This window comes from Elaeis guineensis, chromosome 7 (genome assembly GCF_000442705.2).
Source record: "Elaeis guineensis isolate ETL-2024a chromosome 7, EG11, whole genome shotgun sequence".
In the NCBI taxonomy this organism is placed as follows: domain Eukaryota; kingdom Viridiplantae; phylum Streptophyta; class Magnoliopsida; order Arecales; family Arecaceae; genus Elaeis; species Elaeis guineensis.
The window spans coordinates 15,576,301-15,594,580 of record NC_025999.2 but is presented as its reverse complement, the minus strand read 5'-3'; the positions used below and the strand labels follow the sequence as shown (position 1 = coordinate 15,594,580).

The window sequence follows — 18,280 nt, the reverse complement described above, 5'->3', positions numbered from 1 at the left end:
AGATTAGATGAAGAATCTAATTGATAAGATCAAAGATATATTTATGATATAAAATAGTTTTGTCAATAATTACATGTTGATGTAATTATATATAAAATTAGATTTTAGATCATAGTAGTCTAATACTCAGATTGATGAGATCACCAGATCATCCGGTCATAGAAGATTGAAGAGATTAATCTCTCTTTTGTCTATTCGATGGATTCTCTTATGACGTGTAGGGGTATCATTGTGATCCGATTTTATGATGAAAAAAAGTGAATAAATTTTTATGTATTATTTTGATCATAAATATATTTAGATTAGATCTAAAGTGATTTATGATTCATTACAATTGGATAAAATTTAGATATAAAGTTATTTTATATCAAAATTGCATGTTATATATGATGTAATTGGTATTGATCTAAAGGTTGTTATGACACATGAGATATATGTATGAAGTTTAGATATCATACCTATGTATGTTTAATTGTTAAACATATTGTTGGGTATAAAATACCTTCAGCTGAAGTTTGTAAAAGATTGATCCTTCCAGGACTTTTCCGGCTTTCGACCTTGTGTGGCGTCTCTCTGAACCCCCTCGACCGTCCAAACTTCTCTGACAATGAGCTTCTGTATTCATCTACCGGGCCGCCCCAAAGGCTCTCTGGGCCTCACTATCAGCCGACCTTCTACAGTAATCAACTATCCTTCGAATCCCTTCTGGACTTCTTCCGGCCGCGGATGACCCTACTCTGAACTTCTTCCGGACTTCGTCAATATCCGAGCTCCTCTGACAATAAGATTTCTACAGTAACCAGGCTCCATCCAAGTCTCTACGGTGGTCGACCACCTTTCGGATCCCAATCGAGCTTCTGCGAGAGCCGAACTCCCACTGCAGGCGGTCTACTCTGGGTATCTACTGTAAGCGAATTTCATTTGAGCCTCTACTGTAAACGAATTTCTTCCGAACTTCTATTATAGGTAGACTTCAGTCGAGCTTCTCCATAGCGGGTGGATTCCGAACGAGCTTCTACAACGAGACAGGCTCCACCGGCCAGGACACTACTCCGAGCTTCTACGACAACTGATCCTCATCTGAGCTTCTACAATAAGTGGTCTCCTTTCAGCTTTCTGCAAGAATCGGACTCCATCCGAACTTCCACAGCGGGTGGATTTCGGACGAGCTTCTACAACAGACGGGCTCCAGTAGCCAGATTTCTACAATGACTGATCGCCCCCAATGTCTGCTGAACCTCCCCAGCCATCAGCCTTCAGTAGCATCACGGACTTCCACAATGCCATCCAGACTTCCACAGGATCCTCAGACTCCTCCAGCGGACGAACCTCCCTAACGCCATCCGAAGTCCATCGCCAGCCGACCCTCCACCAGATTCTTCATGAAACAGGACTTCTCCGACGGATAATCTTCAGACGAGCTTCCACGTCAGGCAAATCCCAGACGGACTTCTCTAGCAATCAGACTCCTACCGGACTTCACCAATAGAAAGTCTCCATCCGAGCTTCTACAACAGGTAACTCCCGCCTGTAGCCTCAGTGCCGAGGCATCCGATAACAGTAGACTCGTCAGCAACCTCAGAGACATCCGAGCTTCTCCTAGATCGATGAGATAGAGAGCCGTTCCGCTCCATCAAACATCCCAGTCGAGCTCCAGCCGACAGATCCAAACTCTCTGGCAAGCCACGACAAGAGCCACTACCTTATTCTGCTCCCTAGCAAGTCGCGACAACGGACACCACTCCACTCTCCGTAACAAACTCCACGTGACCCTGAACGGCCCCTGACGCCACTACTCTCCGTAACAAATTTTGTGCAGCTCTGAACGGCCCACTACCAGGCGGTTATAGACGTTGTTGTCAATCAGTTATGCTCTCCATCTATAAAAAGGGACCCTCAGATATGTTCTTCTCTAAGCTCAAAACTCTATCTCGAAACTCTGCTAAATTTCCACTCAAGCACTCCATTTCTGTTGAAGCAGAGTACTGACTTGAGCATCGGAGGGTCTTGCCGGAGCACCCCCAACTCCGATTTAGACTTCCCTTGTAGGTCCCGACGGCGACCGCGGTCATCCCAGCTCCAGCTTCTCCGACTTCGGCAAAATTCTGCACCAACAGAATTGGCGCTAGAGGAAGGGACTGTGTCTTCGTAGTACCCTTGTTCTTAAAGGAGTGCTCAACGGGACTGTCTCCGATCATCTTCTCCAACATCCTCTTCTCCTTCTCCTACTAGATCTCCACCTGATGCCTCCCCGAAAGGCATCCACCAGGCGATCCACAGCCTCCACGGCCAGATCTCAAGCTCCGACCTCGCCTCCAATTTCCCAGGCTCCTCCTCCTCCAGCAACGGCGGTCGGCATGGAGCAGTTCGACCTACTGGTTCAGCAGGTCAGAGGCCTCACCGAAGTAGTGCAGGCCATGCAGCAGCAGCAGCAATAGCCACAGGCGTCAGTGCGGTTGGAAAGAGCATCGTCGGAGTTTCAAAACTCGGCAGTAGGGCGGGCCACTTGGGCCAGTCGCCCTGTCTTCCCCGGAAAGGAGAATCCGAGGGTGGAGAGCCCTCGGTCTGATCACGATTCCACTCTCGGAGGATCCCTACCTCCATTTTGCCAGAAGACCCTCGAGACTCGCAGTCGAGAGGACCTCCTGGATCAAAGGCTCCAGGAGATGAACCGGCGGATCGAAGAGCTCCGCCATGCTCTCCCTGCTTATGGTGAGGACATATGTACTGACCCTCCTTTCTCTCAAATGATCACGCAGGAATCAATCCTGCCAAACTTCAAGCTCTCCCAATTCGAAAGTTACGACGGGACCTCGGATTCGGTTGACCACCTGAAGGCCTTCCGGATAATGATGCTGCTCCATGGCGCACCAGACGCCATCCTGTGCCGAGCTTTCCCATCCACTCTAAAGGGAGCAGCAAGGAATTGGTACTCGATGCTGAAGTCGGGTACCATCTTTTCCTTTGATCAGATGAGCCATCAGTTTGCGGCTTATTTTGTTAGCAGCCGGCATCTTCGGAGAGGTTCAGAGTCCCTCATCAACATCAAGCAGAAAAAGGGGGAATCCATCCGAGCTTACGTCAACCATTTCAACGTTGCCGCATTGGAGGTTCGAAACTTGGACCAATCGGTCGCGATGGCCACCCTGAAGGGCGGTCTTCAAAAGAACGATCTTCTATTTTTCCTGGAAAAGAAGTATCCCAGGGACTTTGTTGATTTGCTGGCTTAGGCCGAAGGATATGCCCGAGCAGAAGAAGCCTTCAAGATGAAGGACGAGGAGACCACGAAGGAGTGGCAGGCAGGATGCTCCAGCAAGCCCGCAGTTGAAAAAGGGTCGAGTGAAGCTCGACCGCATTCTCGAACTCCTCCCGGACACAGGCATGTCCGAACTCCTCCCCAAGCTCGTAAGCAGAGAAGCCTGGACCACAGAGTTCGACAGAGCTCTCCCCTCGAAAGATTCCACAGCTACGCCCCTCTCAACGCATCGAAAACTCAAGTGCTGATGGAGGTTAGAGAGCAGCTGCCAAGGTCGGAAAGGATGCGCTTGCACCCTGGAAAGTGCAACCCAAACAAATTCTGCCTCTATCATCGTGACCATGGCCACGACACGGAGGAGTGTATTCAGCTCCGAGATAAGATCGAGGAGCTCATCAGACGAGGTCGGCTCGACAGATTCATCCGACGCCGACCTGAAGGTAGGAAAGATCGGCCTAGGGCCCTGCCGCAGTCGGAGCCGCCAAGGAGGGAGGAGCAGCCTGAAGATCGGCCTCCGATTGGGATTATCAACTCCATCTCAGGAGGACCCCGACGAGGAGCAGACCTTCTACGGCTATAGGATTCGAAAAATTTACGAATGTATTACCAACAACTTTGCCCTAAATAAAAATTTCTTTCATATTTGCATATTTTTTCTTTTGGCATAAGCTTATAACGACAGGAAGTAACTCTCCCATACAAACAAAATTAAGCACGTTAGGAATAGGAGGAGAACCTCATCCTAACACGAGCAAAGTAGAAGGCCCAATTTCTTAAAGATCGGATGGAGGAAGAGGCCCTTGCAACAGCCCTTATGTGTCCCCACAGCCTTGTTAGGAACAGGAGGAGAACCTCGTCCTAACATGAGCAAAGTCGAAGGCCCAGTTTCTTAAAGACCGAATGGGGGGAGAGGCCCTTGCAACGGCCCTTATGTGCCCCCACAGCCTTGTTAGGAACAGGAGGAGAACCTCATCCTAACATGAGCAAAGTTGAAGGCCCGATTTCTTGAAGACCGGATGGGGGGAGAGGTCCTTGCAACGGCCCTTGTGTGCCCCCACAGCCTTGTTAGGAACAGGAGGAGAATCTCGTCCTAACATGAGCAAAGTCAAAGGTCCGATTTCTTAAAGATCGGATGGGGGGAGAGGCCTTTGCAACGGCCCTTATGTGCCCCCACAGCCTTGTTAGGAACAGGAGGAGAACCTCATCCTAACATGAGCAAAGTCGAAGGCTCGATTACTTAAAGACCGGATGGGGGTAGAGGCCCTCACAACGGCCCTTACGTGCCCCCACAGCCCTGTTAGGAACAGAAGGAGAACCTCATCCTAACATGAGCTGAAATTGACTGTCAGGAATAAGGGGAGAACCTCGTCCTGATACAAACAAAGACCTAGTCGATCAAGACCGGACGGAGAGGAAAGCCTCCTCAATGGCTCCTCTACGCTCTCACGACCTTGTTAAGAGTAGAAGAAAAACCCTCACTCGAACACAAAAAAAAAGAGGGAGATGAAAAGGGAAAGCAACGAACTGCACCAGCGATAAATAAAAAACAAACTACATTAAAGACATAAGGGATCTCGTCCCAACGAGGAAGGATACTCCTATCAAAAACCCTCAGTCGCTAAGAGAGAACTCGACATAGGCCGAGGAGAAATTGACTTCCTCAAAGTAATGAGAAGTTTGGATCCCCAAGCTTGAGCATCGGGAGGAAGCGTCAAACTCAAATGGCCTCGAAAAGATCTACGGTCATGAACAAAAAAGGCAAATCGACACGGCGACGACCGGGAGCCTTCAAACAACGCCGACGTCGAATAGAACAGAAGACAAAAGAAGTTCGATAAATGACCACTTAATGCAAGAAGGGACAAGGTAACAGAAAATTTTCTTTTCATTCATTGGCAAAGTGCGCATTACAAAGCCTCTGAAGGCAAAAAAAAAAAAAAAGAGAGAAGAAAAAAAAAGCTCTAAGGAAGCTCAATTTCATCAGACTTCGAACTCTCAGTTCCAGCCATCGTCGAGGATTACTTTAAGTACCTGACTTCTTCTTCCAGCCCCCCTTTCGGATTAATAATTACTCCAGCATTATCTTCAAAGTATATGTAGACGCCATCTTTTCTACGCCATGGCTTCCGCTACCTCACAAAGACGGCGGGCATGACCTTCTTTCTGAGGTCAGGTTTTCCCTCACAATGATGCACACCGAGAAGCACTCACGGCCGAAGATGTGCCATAAGCGCAGGCTCTGGATGATCAAGGCAAAACACGGTCGGATCTATCTCTTCTACCTTTACCTTCTTCGCCGACCCAAAAGTTGCAGCACCTTCCCTCTTGTGGGCTTTGAGACTCTTGGCTAACATCCGAGCCGCATCCGCGCCCATATCTACAACGAAGGAAGATCGGCACAGTCTATAAACAGAGCCGTGGAAGCAGAGAAAGTTCTGGAGCTAACCTAGGCTGGTCTAAGGGATGCAGAGATACAGAGATGAGGATGACTCGAAGGACGCCTAAGGCCAAGAAGGATACTGAGGAAGAATGAAACTCTCAGAAAGAAGGAAGGATCGAAGAAACTCCCATGCAAAGTGAGATCCCCGAAGAGGGGAAGCGGGGTTAAATAGGCGATGGGGTTCGATGCAATAATGACTGCAGGACTCCTCTGGCTAGTCCATAACTGCCGCGTGGCCTACTTACCGTGGCAAGCGGCTGAAGGTGGCCGACATCTGGTAAAACCATTATTGCACTATACCTAGGGCAGTGCTCCAGCAAAAATTCCAAAAAAAAAATCTTTTCCAAAAAAGCTCCAGTACCAGCGTGCCGAACGTCAAAATATCTAGAAATGACTAAGTACAGAAATCGAGGGAGGTAACTTCGGCTGTGAAAAATTTTTCTGTACTTTTTTCATTCGAAATTCGAACTCAAAAGTAGGAGGACTGGTGTTGGGTATAAATACCCCTAGTCGAAGTTTGTAAAAGACCGATCCTTCCAGGACTTTTTTGGCTTCCGACCTTGTGTGGCGTCTCTCTGAACCCCCTCGACCGTCCGGACTTCTCCGACAATGAGCTTCTGTATTCATCTACCAGGCCATCCCAAAGGCTCTCTGGGCCTCACTATCAGCCGACCTTCTACAGTAATCAACTATCCTTCGAATCCCTTCTGGACTTCTTCCGACCGCGGATGACCCTACTCTGAACTTCTTTCGGACTTCATCAATATTCGAGCTCCTTTGACAATGAGATTTCTACAGTAACCAGGCTTCATCCAAGTCTCTACGGTGGTCGACCACCTTCCGGATCTCAACCGAGCTCCTGTGAGAGTCGAACTCCCACTGCAGGCGGTCTACTCTGGGTATCTACTGTAAGCAAATTCCATTCGAGCCTCTACTGTAAACGAATTTCTTTCGAACTTCTATTACAGGTAGACTTCAGCCGAGCTTCTCCATAGTGGATGGATTTCGGATGAGCTTCTACAACGGGACAGGCTCCACCGGCCAGGACACTACTTCGAGCTTCCACGACAACTAATCCTCATCCGAGCTTCTACAATAAGCGGCCTCCTTTCAGCCTTCTGCGAGAACCAGACTCCATCCGAACTTCCACAGTGGATGGATTTCGGATGAGCTTCTATAACAGACAGGCTCCAGTAGCCGAATTTCTACAATGATCGATCGCCCCCGATGTCTGCCGAACCTCCCCAGCCATCAGCCTTCAGTGGCATCAGTCGGACTTCCACAATGCCATCCAGACTTTCACAGGATTTCCAGACTCCTCCAGCGGACGAACCTTCCCAACGTCATCCGAAGTCCACCGCTGGCCGACTCTCCACCAGATTCTTCATGAAACCAGACTTCTCCGATGGATAATCTTTAGATGAGCTTCCACGTCAGGCAAATCTCAGACGGACTTCTCTAGCAATCGGACTCCTACCAGACTTCACCAACAGAAAGTCTCCATCCGAGCTTCTACAACAGGTAACTCCCATCTGTAGCCTCAGCGTCGAGGCATCCGACAACAGTAGACTCGTCAGCAATCTCGGAGACATCTGAACTTCTCCTAGATCGATGAGATAGAGAGCCGTTCTGCTCCATCAGACATCCCAGTCGAGCTCCAGCTGATAGATCCGAGCACTCTGGCAAGCCACGATAAGGGCCACTACCTTATTCTGCTCCCTGGCAAGTCGCAACAACGGACACCACTCCACTCTCCGTAACAAACTCCACGTGGCCCTGAACGACCCCTGACGCCACTACTCTCCGTAACAAATTTTGTGTAGCTCTGAATGGCCCACTACCAGGCGGTTACAGATGTCACTGTCAATCAGTTATGCTCTCTGTCTATAAAAAAGGACCCTCAGATACGTTCTTCTCTAAGCTCAAAACTCTATCTCAAAACTCTGCTAAAATTTTTACTCGAGCACTCCATTTTTGTTGAAGCAGAGTACTGACTTGAGCATCGAAGGGTCTTGCCAGAGCACCCCCAACTCCGATTTAGACTTCCCTTGTAGGTCCCGGTGATGGCCGCGGTCATCCCAGCTCCAGCTTCTTCGACTTCGACGGAATTCTGCACCAACACATATTATAAAAATTTATTTTAATGTATTAAAATATATGATATGCTTCATCTGAAACTCTTGTAGAATAGTTCTACAGTCTGAAACACACGTTTCACACACTTAATTATGAATTAAGTTTTTAATGATCTAGATTTAAGAATTGAAAGATTATTAAGATACCACATAAAATGATGGGCAAAAGGTTAGCATGAATCAGATCCTTCTAATGGGTTAGACCTAAGGTTAGAAACATATATGGACCATATAGAGAAATTGATTAAATCTAATCAAGTATTGAATTAGATCAGATCAGTATTTCTCTAAATCAATCTCAATAGTTATAGTTTGATCAAGTCCATATGTTGGATCTTAATAAATGGATCATGATCATGGCTCCATGGTTAAGCTCGAATCTTCTAGTGAACCAAATCAAAACTAATTAACTAGTTGGTATATAAAGTAAGTTTGGCAAATTCGATCAAGTAATTTTTAATTGGGAGTAATTTATCTAGATGCGTCTACGGTGAGTTAAGGGCATATCCCTCCCACTGATCTCACTTATTTAACCAATATGGTAGATTATATTTTGGTTAGATCACTAGTCAATTCGTGCAGACCCATGCTATTAAGGTGAATCAGTGTGATTGATTTAGGTATCTTTAGACCAGCTTGTGTCTAATCCTTTATATGACTTGGTGAAGTCAGTGGGAGGATTTGTAGCTTGCAGGTCGACTTCTTCTCTTATTCTCAGATCAATAAAATCAAATTCTCTAAATTATTAGGTCCATAAAGTGATAAAGTTATGAGATAACTAGATCATTACCTCCCATTAAGGTACGTGATAATGAGTCTAATATTTCAAATAGGCATTGGAGGTGCCACATGCCTGGTGTCTATTACATAGTAGAATTATCATTCATCATATGACCATCATGATGTACCTTCAGATCAATGCTTAGGTTGGCCGAGCTACACTCGGGCCTAGATATTTGTTTGTTGGATGCACTTGGTATGTCAAGTTAATGGTTGGACCTAACTAAAATTTTCTGTGGAGATGCCACATGCCTGCTGAAGGGAAGTCTAGGGCAAAACTTATTACTAAAAGTTATTTGGAGATATAGTTAGTGATGAACCTACCCATAGATGCACTAAGGTTGGCCGAGCCACACTCGGATCCAAATACAGTCGTGTGGATTCTAGAACCCACTATAATTTCTCGAGTTGGAGGTAGAGACTACCAATTCATAAAAATAATGGGAGGACCTTTAGACTAAAGTCCATATGTTCATGATCAAAAATAATTCATATACTAATAGGCTAATATTTTTTTTTTCAGTTATGGCCAACACACTATCTCTTCGTATGCTGTTGGATAGTGACAAGCTCACTAGATCCAACTTCGATAGCTGGTATCAAAAGTTGAAGATCGTCTTGGAGCATGAGAGGATTTTGTACGTTCTTATGGATCAGGCATCTGAAGAATCTATAGCCAATGCTCCTCATGCCGTGAGAGACACTTATATGAAGTGGCTCAATGATCGCACAACTGTGCATTACGTGATGAGGGCAGCCATGAATAATGAACTTAGTCATAAGTTCGAGGATGTACAGTCAGAGGAGATCATTCAAATATTGAATGAGTCCTTCGGTACCCCCAAAGATGTGGAGAGATATAAAACCTCTTGTGCAGTGTTCAATGCCTGTGTGCGAGAGAGGGCTTCAATCATCGATCATGTATTATACATGATTGAGCAGATTGAATTCCTTAAAAAACTTGACTTTTCATTGCATGAATAGTTAGACAAGGATGCTATCCTCAATTCGCTACCGAAATCCTACCTATTCTTTCTCAATCATTATAGAATGACGAAGCCTACAGTAAACTATCATGGTTTGCTAGGATTACTACAGACTTTTGAGAAGGATCACTAGCTCCAGAAGAAGCTAGTGAATTTAGTGGGAGGTTCATCTGCAGGACGTCGATCTTCTATGAGAGAAAAAAAAGAAAAAGGCGTAGAAATTTCGTGCTGCTGATCCTAAGCAGAAAAAAACCATCAAAAGTTGATAAGAGCTAGATAGATTGCTTATTCTGCAAGAAGCTGAGTCATTGAAAAAGAAATTATCCTATTTATATAGTCACCCTTGATCCAAACAGGTCTAAAAATAAGAGAAAGAAGCAAGCAGTTATTTCACAAGGTACTTATATGATAACACTTTGTAATTTTTCTATTTGTGATATTGCTATCTGGATATTGGATACCGGAAGTCCTATTAATATATGTAATTAATTGCAGAGACTGCAGGTAAGTAGAAAGTTTTGAGAGGGCGAGCGATTCCTTAACGTTGGAGATAGAAGTCTTGTTCCAGTTCTGATCTTGGAAACTTTACAACTTATCTTCGAGTCCAGTAGTGTCATGTTAAATGATTATCATTATTGTCCCTCCTTTTTGATGAATGTCATCTCTGTAGGTTTTTTGGCCAAACTTGGTTACAAATTTATAATAAAAGATGATTTTTGTGATATCATTATGAATGATACTACAATTATGCGTGAACAATTAAAATATGATATATACATAATATCACGGTCTGTTAGTGTAATGTACACACCCAATAAATATCCTAAATTAGATAATGTCAGTGAATCCTAATCTTGATATTGTAGGCTTGGTCATGTGAACAAGAATAGAATTGACAGGTTGATCAAGGAACGTATCTATGAGATAGATGATTATGAATCATTGCCTACCTATAAGTCTTGTCTATTTGGTAAGATGACTAAGTCACCTTTTAAGAAAAAAGGTGAAAAAGCCAATGATATCCTAGGTCTAATACCTATTGATGTATGCGGGCCTATAAATATAAGTGCCAGAGGAGGATACTACTACTTCATTATGTTTGCAGATGACCTATCGAGATTTGGGTATGTCTATCTTATGAAGCATAAGTCAGAATTATTTGAAATGTTCAAACGATTCCGTACTGAAGTAGAGAAACAAACTGGGAAGAGTATTAAGATCCTTCAGTCAGATTGAGGAGGTGAATACCTCATTAGTGAATTCCTAACATATCTAAAAGAGAATGGAATTCTCTTACAGTGGATCCCTCCTAGAACACCACAACATAACGGGATGTCGGAGAGAAAAAATTGAACCTTGTTAGACATAGTCCGATCCATGATGGGCTTTGCAAGTCTGCCAATCTTCTTCTGAGGATATGCTTTAGAAACTGCCTGCTACATTTTGAATAAGATGCCCAGCAAGTCTATCAATAAAACTCCATATGAGATATGGACTGGGTGTAAGCTGGTGCTCTCACACCTTAGGGTCTGGAGGTATCCAACTTATGTCAAGCATTTAAAAATAGATAAACTTGGATCAGAGTCTGATAGATACTTATTCTTAGGGTACTTAAAAAAAAACTAAAGGCTACTACTTCTAACTCACTGCAGAATAAAAGGTATTTGTCAGCAGCTGGACAGTCTTTTTAGAAAAGGAGTTCCTTGATGAAGGAGCTAATGCTTGTAAAATTGAACTTGATATAGTTCATGAGGTGGAAGGACCGATACACATAGAATTAGATTTGATTAGTGAATCGAATCTGGAGCTAGTAGAGGTGCCATTAAGGAGATCCGATGGAGTATCACATCAGTCAGACAGATACTATGATTTTCTGATTCGAGATGATGACCCCATCGAATTTGATGAGAACAATGAGGATCTGATCACTTATATGGAGATCATGCAAAGGTCTAACTCCCAGAAATAGCTTGAGATCATGAAATTTGAGATGGAGTCCATGGAGATCAATGGTGTATGGATACTAGTTTATCTTCCTTGTTGCTCCTTGGATTGATTTTGATGATTACAAAGCATTTGAAGGGGTACTAATGATTTTCATCTGAAAAAGACTTATTGCTCTTCAGGGGCAAAATTATAATTTTATCAAACCTTGATTTGAAAGCATCAAGTGATAGAACAAAAGATATGTGATCCATGAGTAAAAATTTCATTATTTTTGGACTTATATTTTGAAAGATATGCTTGTTTGAAAAATATGAGTCGACCCATGAGTCGACTCATGGCACATGAGATGATTGGCACGCTGAAATTCTTGGCTGGCACAAACTTGGCACACCCTGTGAGTCGACCCCCAAGGCATGAGTCGACCCATGAGTCGACCTCTGCGGGTTTTAAGCCAATTTTACAGAACCTTGTATCTCGTTTAATTCTCTGATGTTCTTCCACAGAGGTCGACCCATGAGTCGACCCCCAGGCATGAGTCGACCCATGAGTCGACCCCTGTGACGGGATTGTTCCGCAATGGCTAGTTTTTAACCCGTTTTAAGTGCTTTTAATGCTCATTTAATGTGGTCTAATGGCTCTATTTTAGTCTAGAATATTTTCTACTATTTCTTGAAGCTATAAAAGGGATAAATAGGTGGGAATCAAAAAAAAATAAAGAAGAGAGATTTTGAAAAAGGGATTTCAAGCAAACTTTTCAGTCCTAAGCAAGAGCTCACTCAAAGCATTCAAGAAGCCTTTAATCCAAGCTCACCAACTCCTCAAGTGCACATTCAAGTCTCCAACCACCTTGAGGAAATCAAAAAGAGTCTTCTTCCCTTTGAGTAAAGTGTATTTAAAGCATCATACGCTCATTAAAGGAGCTTTCTTTGTACTTGTGCTATTCATTGTTATACTTTGTTTGAGTTATTGTTTTTGTTTTGGAAGGGTTCCAAAATAAGGGAAGGTTGATCCGAATCTTGAATCGAAGTGTATTGGATTGGCTTGTACTCGAAAAATAAGTGGACTAGCTTGGGATAGCTAGAGTCGGAGTTTTCGATGTTTGTATTCGTATTGAATACAAGTTAGTGGATTGAAATTCTCAAGTAGGAGCTTGGGGAGTGGATGTAGGTGCAAGGTTGGCACCGAACCACTATAAATCCGTTTGTTTATGGTATGCCTAATTGCTCTTCTTTAACTCTTCATTATTTTCTTGCATTCTTGCTTTTAGCCATTAGTATTGAATTAATTTTACTCTCCCTATTTATTTAGCTATTATCAAATATTTTTCATAAGTCATAAGTTAAGCTTAAAATTTTTAGAAACCCAATTCACCCTCCCCTCTTGGGTTGCATAGCTGGGCAACAAGTGGTATCAGAGCCCGGTGCTCTAGCCCTACTTTGATCTAAACAATCAAAGACCCAAAGATCTATGGCAACTCAAGTCGGCACTTCTCTAGCCGAGGGGCAATCCACTAACCGACCTTCACTTTTCAATGGGTCTAATTACACCTATTGGAAAGCTCGGATGAAAATATTCATTCAAGCACTCGACTATGATATGTGGAGTATCATAGTGAACGATCCTCACACACCCACTAAAATTATAGATGGTGTGGAATCAGTCAAACCCGAGAAAGAATGGGATGAGGTTGATAAGAAAATGGCCCAATTAAATACTAAAGCTATGAATGTTCTTTATTGTGCTATTGATGCTAACGAATTTAATCATATTTCTACTTGCTCGTCTGCTAAAGAAATATGGGATAGGTTAGAAGTAACCCATGAAGGAACCAATCAAGTAAAGGAGTCTAAAATTAACATGCTTGTGCATAAATATGAATTGTTTAAAATGGAGCATGATGAGTCCATAACTGAAATGTTTACTCGCTTTACTGATATTATAAATGGTTTAAAGAATCTTGATAAGTCCTATACTAACAGTGAGCTTGTAAGAAAGATTCTCAGGTCCTTACCAAGAACTTGGGAAGCCAAAGTGACCGCCATCCAAGAAGCCAAGGACTTGAACATTCTACCTTTGGAAGAGCTTCTTGGATCATTGATGACACATGAGCTGAGCATGAAACAACATCAAGAGGAAGAAGTCAAAAAGAAGAAAACAATCATCCTCAAATCCACAGCTCCACCAGATGAAGAAATTGATGACACTGAAGATGAAGAGCAAGATGAAGAGATGACACTCATTACCCGAAGATTCAAGAAATTTTTGAGAAAAAGAAAACAAGGGATGAGGAAGAGGCCATTCACAAAAGGAAAACAGAGCAAAGAAAAAGAAAAAGACCAACTCCTTATCTGCTATGAATGCAAGAAATCAAGACACTTCAAGTCCGAATGCCCATAACTGAAGAAGGATCCCAAGAAGTACAAGAAGAAGGCCATGATGGCCACTTGGAGTGCGAGTGATGACTCAAGCTCTGAAGAGGAAGACTCGACTAAACAAGCCAACCTGTGCCTTATGGCACATGAAAATGAGATAATTTTCGAAACTCCTAGTGACTTTACATTTGAAGAACTTCATGAAGCTTTTTGTGATTTAGTTGATGAACTAAAGAAACTAGGGATAAAGAACAAAGATCTAAAATCAAAAAATCAATCCTTTTTGAAACAAAATGAAAGCATTTCAATTGAAAAATCCATCCTGCTTCAAGAAAATCAAAGTTTAAAGAATGAAATTGCCAAGTTAAAATCATTAGTTAAAAAATTCACCTTGAGTTCAAATAAACTTAATATAATTTTTGAAAATCAAAAGGCCGTGTATGATAAGGGTGGACTTGGCTATAACCCCTTGAAGAAATAAAAGTATCTGAAAAATATCTATGTAAACTCTTTAAGTAACAAGTCTTCTAATATTACTTGCTTCAAATGTGGTAGAGTAGGACATAAGTCATACACTTGCTTCTCTAACAAATCTGCAAACTCAAATATAAAGAAAATATGGGTTCCAAAAGGAACCATTATGACTAACCAAAAAGGACCCAAGAAAGCTTGGGTACCTAAGACAAAAATTTGACTTTTGCTTGCAGGTGTATCTAGCATCCCAAGGAGGAAACAGAAAATGGTATCTTGACAGCGGATGCTCGAGACACATGACTGGTGATGAATCCCAATTCATCACTCTTGATGCTAAGAATGGAGGGATGGTCACCTTTGGAGACAATGGCAAAGGAAAGATCATCGGTATAGGTAACATTGGTATCACTCCCTCCAAATACATTGAAAATATTTTGTTAGTAGATGGTTTAAAGCATAATTTACTAAGCATTAGTCAATTTTGTGATAAAGGATATAAAGTTGTTTTTGAATCTTCTGTTTGTATTGTAACTAGTCCTATTAATGATGGCATTAAATTTATTAGACATAGACATGGTAATGTTTATATGGTAGATTTAAATGATCTATCCAAAATAAATATGCAATGCCTAATATCCTTGAATGCTAAAATTAATGAGACTAGTTGGCTTTGGCATCGTAGGCTTGCACATATTAGCATGCATTCACTTTCAAAATTAATTAAGAAAGAATTAGTTCTTGGTTTGCCAAAATTGAACTTTGAAAAGGATAGAATTTGTGATGCATGCCAACTAGGTAAACAAACAAGAGTTTCATTTAAATCCAAAAATATTGCTTCAACCTCTAGACCTTTAGAGCTTTTGCATATGGACTTATTTGGACCTACTAGAACTACTAGTCTAGGAGGAAAACGATATGGTTTTATAATTATAGATGATTACTCTCATTTTACTTGGGTTTTCTTTTTGGCACACAAAGATGAAACTTTTCAAGTTTTCACTAAATTTTACCGAAAAGTCACTAATGAGAAAGAATTTTCAATTCAAAATATTTGAAGTGATCATGGAACTGAATTTAAAAATCAAGACTTTGAAAAATTTTGTGATGAAAAAGGAATTGGCCATAACTTCTCTGCACCTAGGACACCCCAAAAAATGGGATAGTAGAAAGAAAAAATAGAATCCTAGAAGAAATGGCCCGTACCATGCTATGTGAAAGCAACCTTCTAAGATACTTTTGGGCGGAAGCTATTAACACAGCATGTTACATTTTAAATCATGCTTTGATTAGACAAATTTTAAAGAAAACCCCCTATGAGCTTTGGAAAGAAAGAAAACCTAATATTGCATATTTTCATGTTTTTGGTTGTCGATGTTTTGTATTAAATAATGGTAAAGAAAGACTTGAAAAATTTGATGCAAAATCAGATGAAGCAATCTTTCTTGGTTACTCCTCCACTAGTAAAGCTTTTAGAGTTTTTAACAAAAGAACTTTAGTAGTAGAGGAGTCGATACATGTTGTCTTTGATGAATCTAACGATCTTCCTTCAAGAAGAATGAAGGTGTTGATGATGCAGATCCTCTTATAGAAGGAATGAAGGAGATCACTCTGAAAGATTCAATATTCAAGATGATGAGAAACATGAAGACAAACAGGATGAAGGAGGTGAAGAACATCAAGAACAACCTCAAGGTATAAATGACCTACCCAAAGAATGGAGGTATGTTCACAATCACCCTAAGGAGCTAATTATTGGTGATCCTATGCATGGGGTAAAAACTTTTCTTCACTTAAAGATGTATTTAATCATTGTGCTTTTGTCTCTCATCTTGAACCAAAAATTATTGAAGAAGCTGAAAATGATTATAATTGGATTAATGCAATGCAAGAGGAACTTAATCAATTTGAAAGAAATAATGTATGGACTTTAGTATCAAGACCTAAAAATTATTCAATAATTGGCACAAAATGGGTCTTTAGAACAAATTAGATGAACATAGAAATGTAATAAGAAATAAAGCAAGATTGGTTGCTAAAGGTTATAATGAAGAAGAAGGAATTGATTTTGATGAGACCTTTGCACCTGTTGCTAGATTAGAGGCCATTAGACTTCTACTTGCATATGCTTGCTTTATGAAATTTAAATTATTTCAAATAGATGTCAAAAGTATATTTTTGAATGGATATATTGCTGAAGAAGTCTATGTAGAACAACCCCCAGGTTTTGAAAATCATGCTTTTCCTAATCATGTTTTTAAATTAAATAAAGCTCTATATGGTTTGAAACAAGCACCTAGGGCTTGGTATGATAGGCTAAGCAAATTTTTACTAAATAATGGTTTTTCAAGAGGTAATGTAGACACAACCCTTTCATTAAAAGAAATCAAAATGATATGTTAATTATACAAATATATGTTGATGACATTATTTTTGGGTCTACTAATGAATCTCTTTGTCAAGACTTTGCTAAGCTTATGCAGGGGGAGTTCGAGATGAGCATGATGGGAGAACTTACATTCTTCCTCGAACTCCAAATAAAACAAACAAAGGAAGGAATCTCCATCACCCAAAGCAATACACAAGGAATTACTCAAAAGATTTGGAATGGAGAACTCCAAAGCAATTGGCACACCTATGAGCCCTTCATGTAAGCTTGACAAGGATGAAGAAGGTAAATGTGTAGACTAAAATATTATAGAGGTATAATTGGCTCTCTATTATATTTGACTGCAAGTAGGCCTGATATTATGTTTAGTGTTTGTCTGTGTGCTAGATTTCAATCTAATTCTAAAGAATCTCACTTGAATGCTGTTAAAAGAATCCTTAGATATTTAAATGGTACTCAAACTCTAGGATTATGTACTCTAAGGACTCATAATTGATTTTTAGGATATTCAGATGCTGATTTTGCTGGATGTAGATTAGAAGAAAAAGCACTAGTGAAACTTGCCAATTTTTTGGAGTTAACCTAATCTCCTGGTTTAGCAAAAAAAAATTCGGTAGCACTGTCTACGACTGAGGCCGAATACATTACAGCCGGAAGTTTTGTGCTCAAATCTTGTGGATTAAACAACAACTCGAAGACTTTGGTATCAAACTTAATGAAACACCCATAAGATGTGATAACACTAGTGCCATAAATCTTACTAAAAATCCAATTTAACATTCAAGGTCTAAACATATTGAAATCAGACATCATTTTATAAGAGAACATGTTCAAAACAAAGATATAATTCTTGACTATGTTTGCACTAAAATTAATTAGCCGATATCTTTACAAAGGCCCTAAGTGAAGATAGATTCTGTGAAATTAGGAGAAATCTAGGAATTCTTGATCCATTTGCTTAAATATCTCTCTAATTCCAAGGAATCAATGTCAAAATTTTTTGAGCTCAATTTCATCATCTCTCTTGGACCTAAAAGCTCAAGATTATCATTCTCACAATTTTCATAGAGCAAAAATTCTTCTCTCAGAATTTTGAATTTTTTCAGAATTTATTCATATTTTTTTGAAATTTTGTGAATCATGAGTCGACCCCCTAGGGTCGACCCAATGGCATACTTGTAGTTTCGGCCAAAACCCACGGATTCCTCTCTTTTTTAAAACCCCATTCATGAGCCGACCCCTCTATCTTCGTCTTCCTCCCTCCAAAACCCGTAGTCCTCCTCTTCCTTCTCTCCAAATCCAAGGTTTAAGCCCAAGATCCTTCTCCATCACCTCTCCACCTCAAATCGCCCCCTGGGAAAGGCACTATTTCCATTTTTTCTCCCTAGATTGGAGCGGTTGGAGCGTGCCCTAGCTTCCACCATTCTTCTCCAAATCGGGATTTCTCTCCGCCAAAAATCTTTTTTCATCCTCTAATAACCCTCCTTCTCCTCACCCATTTGAT

General features: G+C 41.3%; 1 pseudogene; it reads left to right on the top strand.

Moving 5' to 3' along the window:
* The window catches only part of LOC140859290 (putative receptor protein kinase ZmPK1), a 63,870-nt pseudogene that overhangs the window by 42,246 nt on the left and 3,344 nt on the right, over nucleotides 1-18,280 (top strand).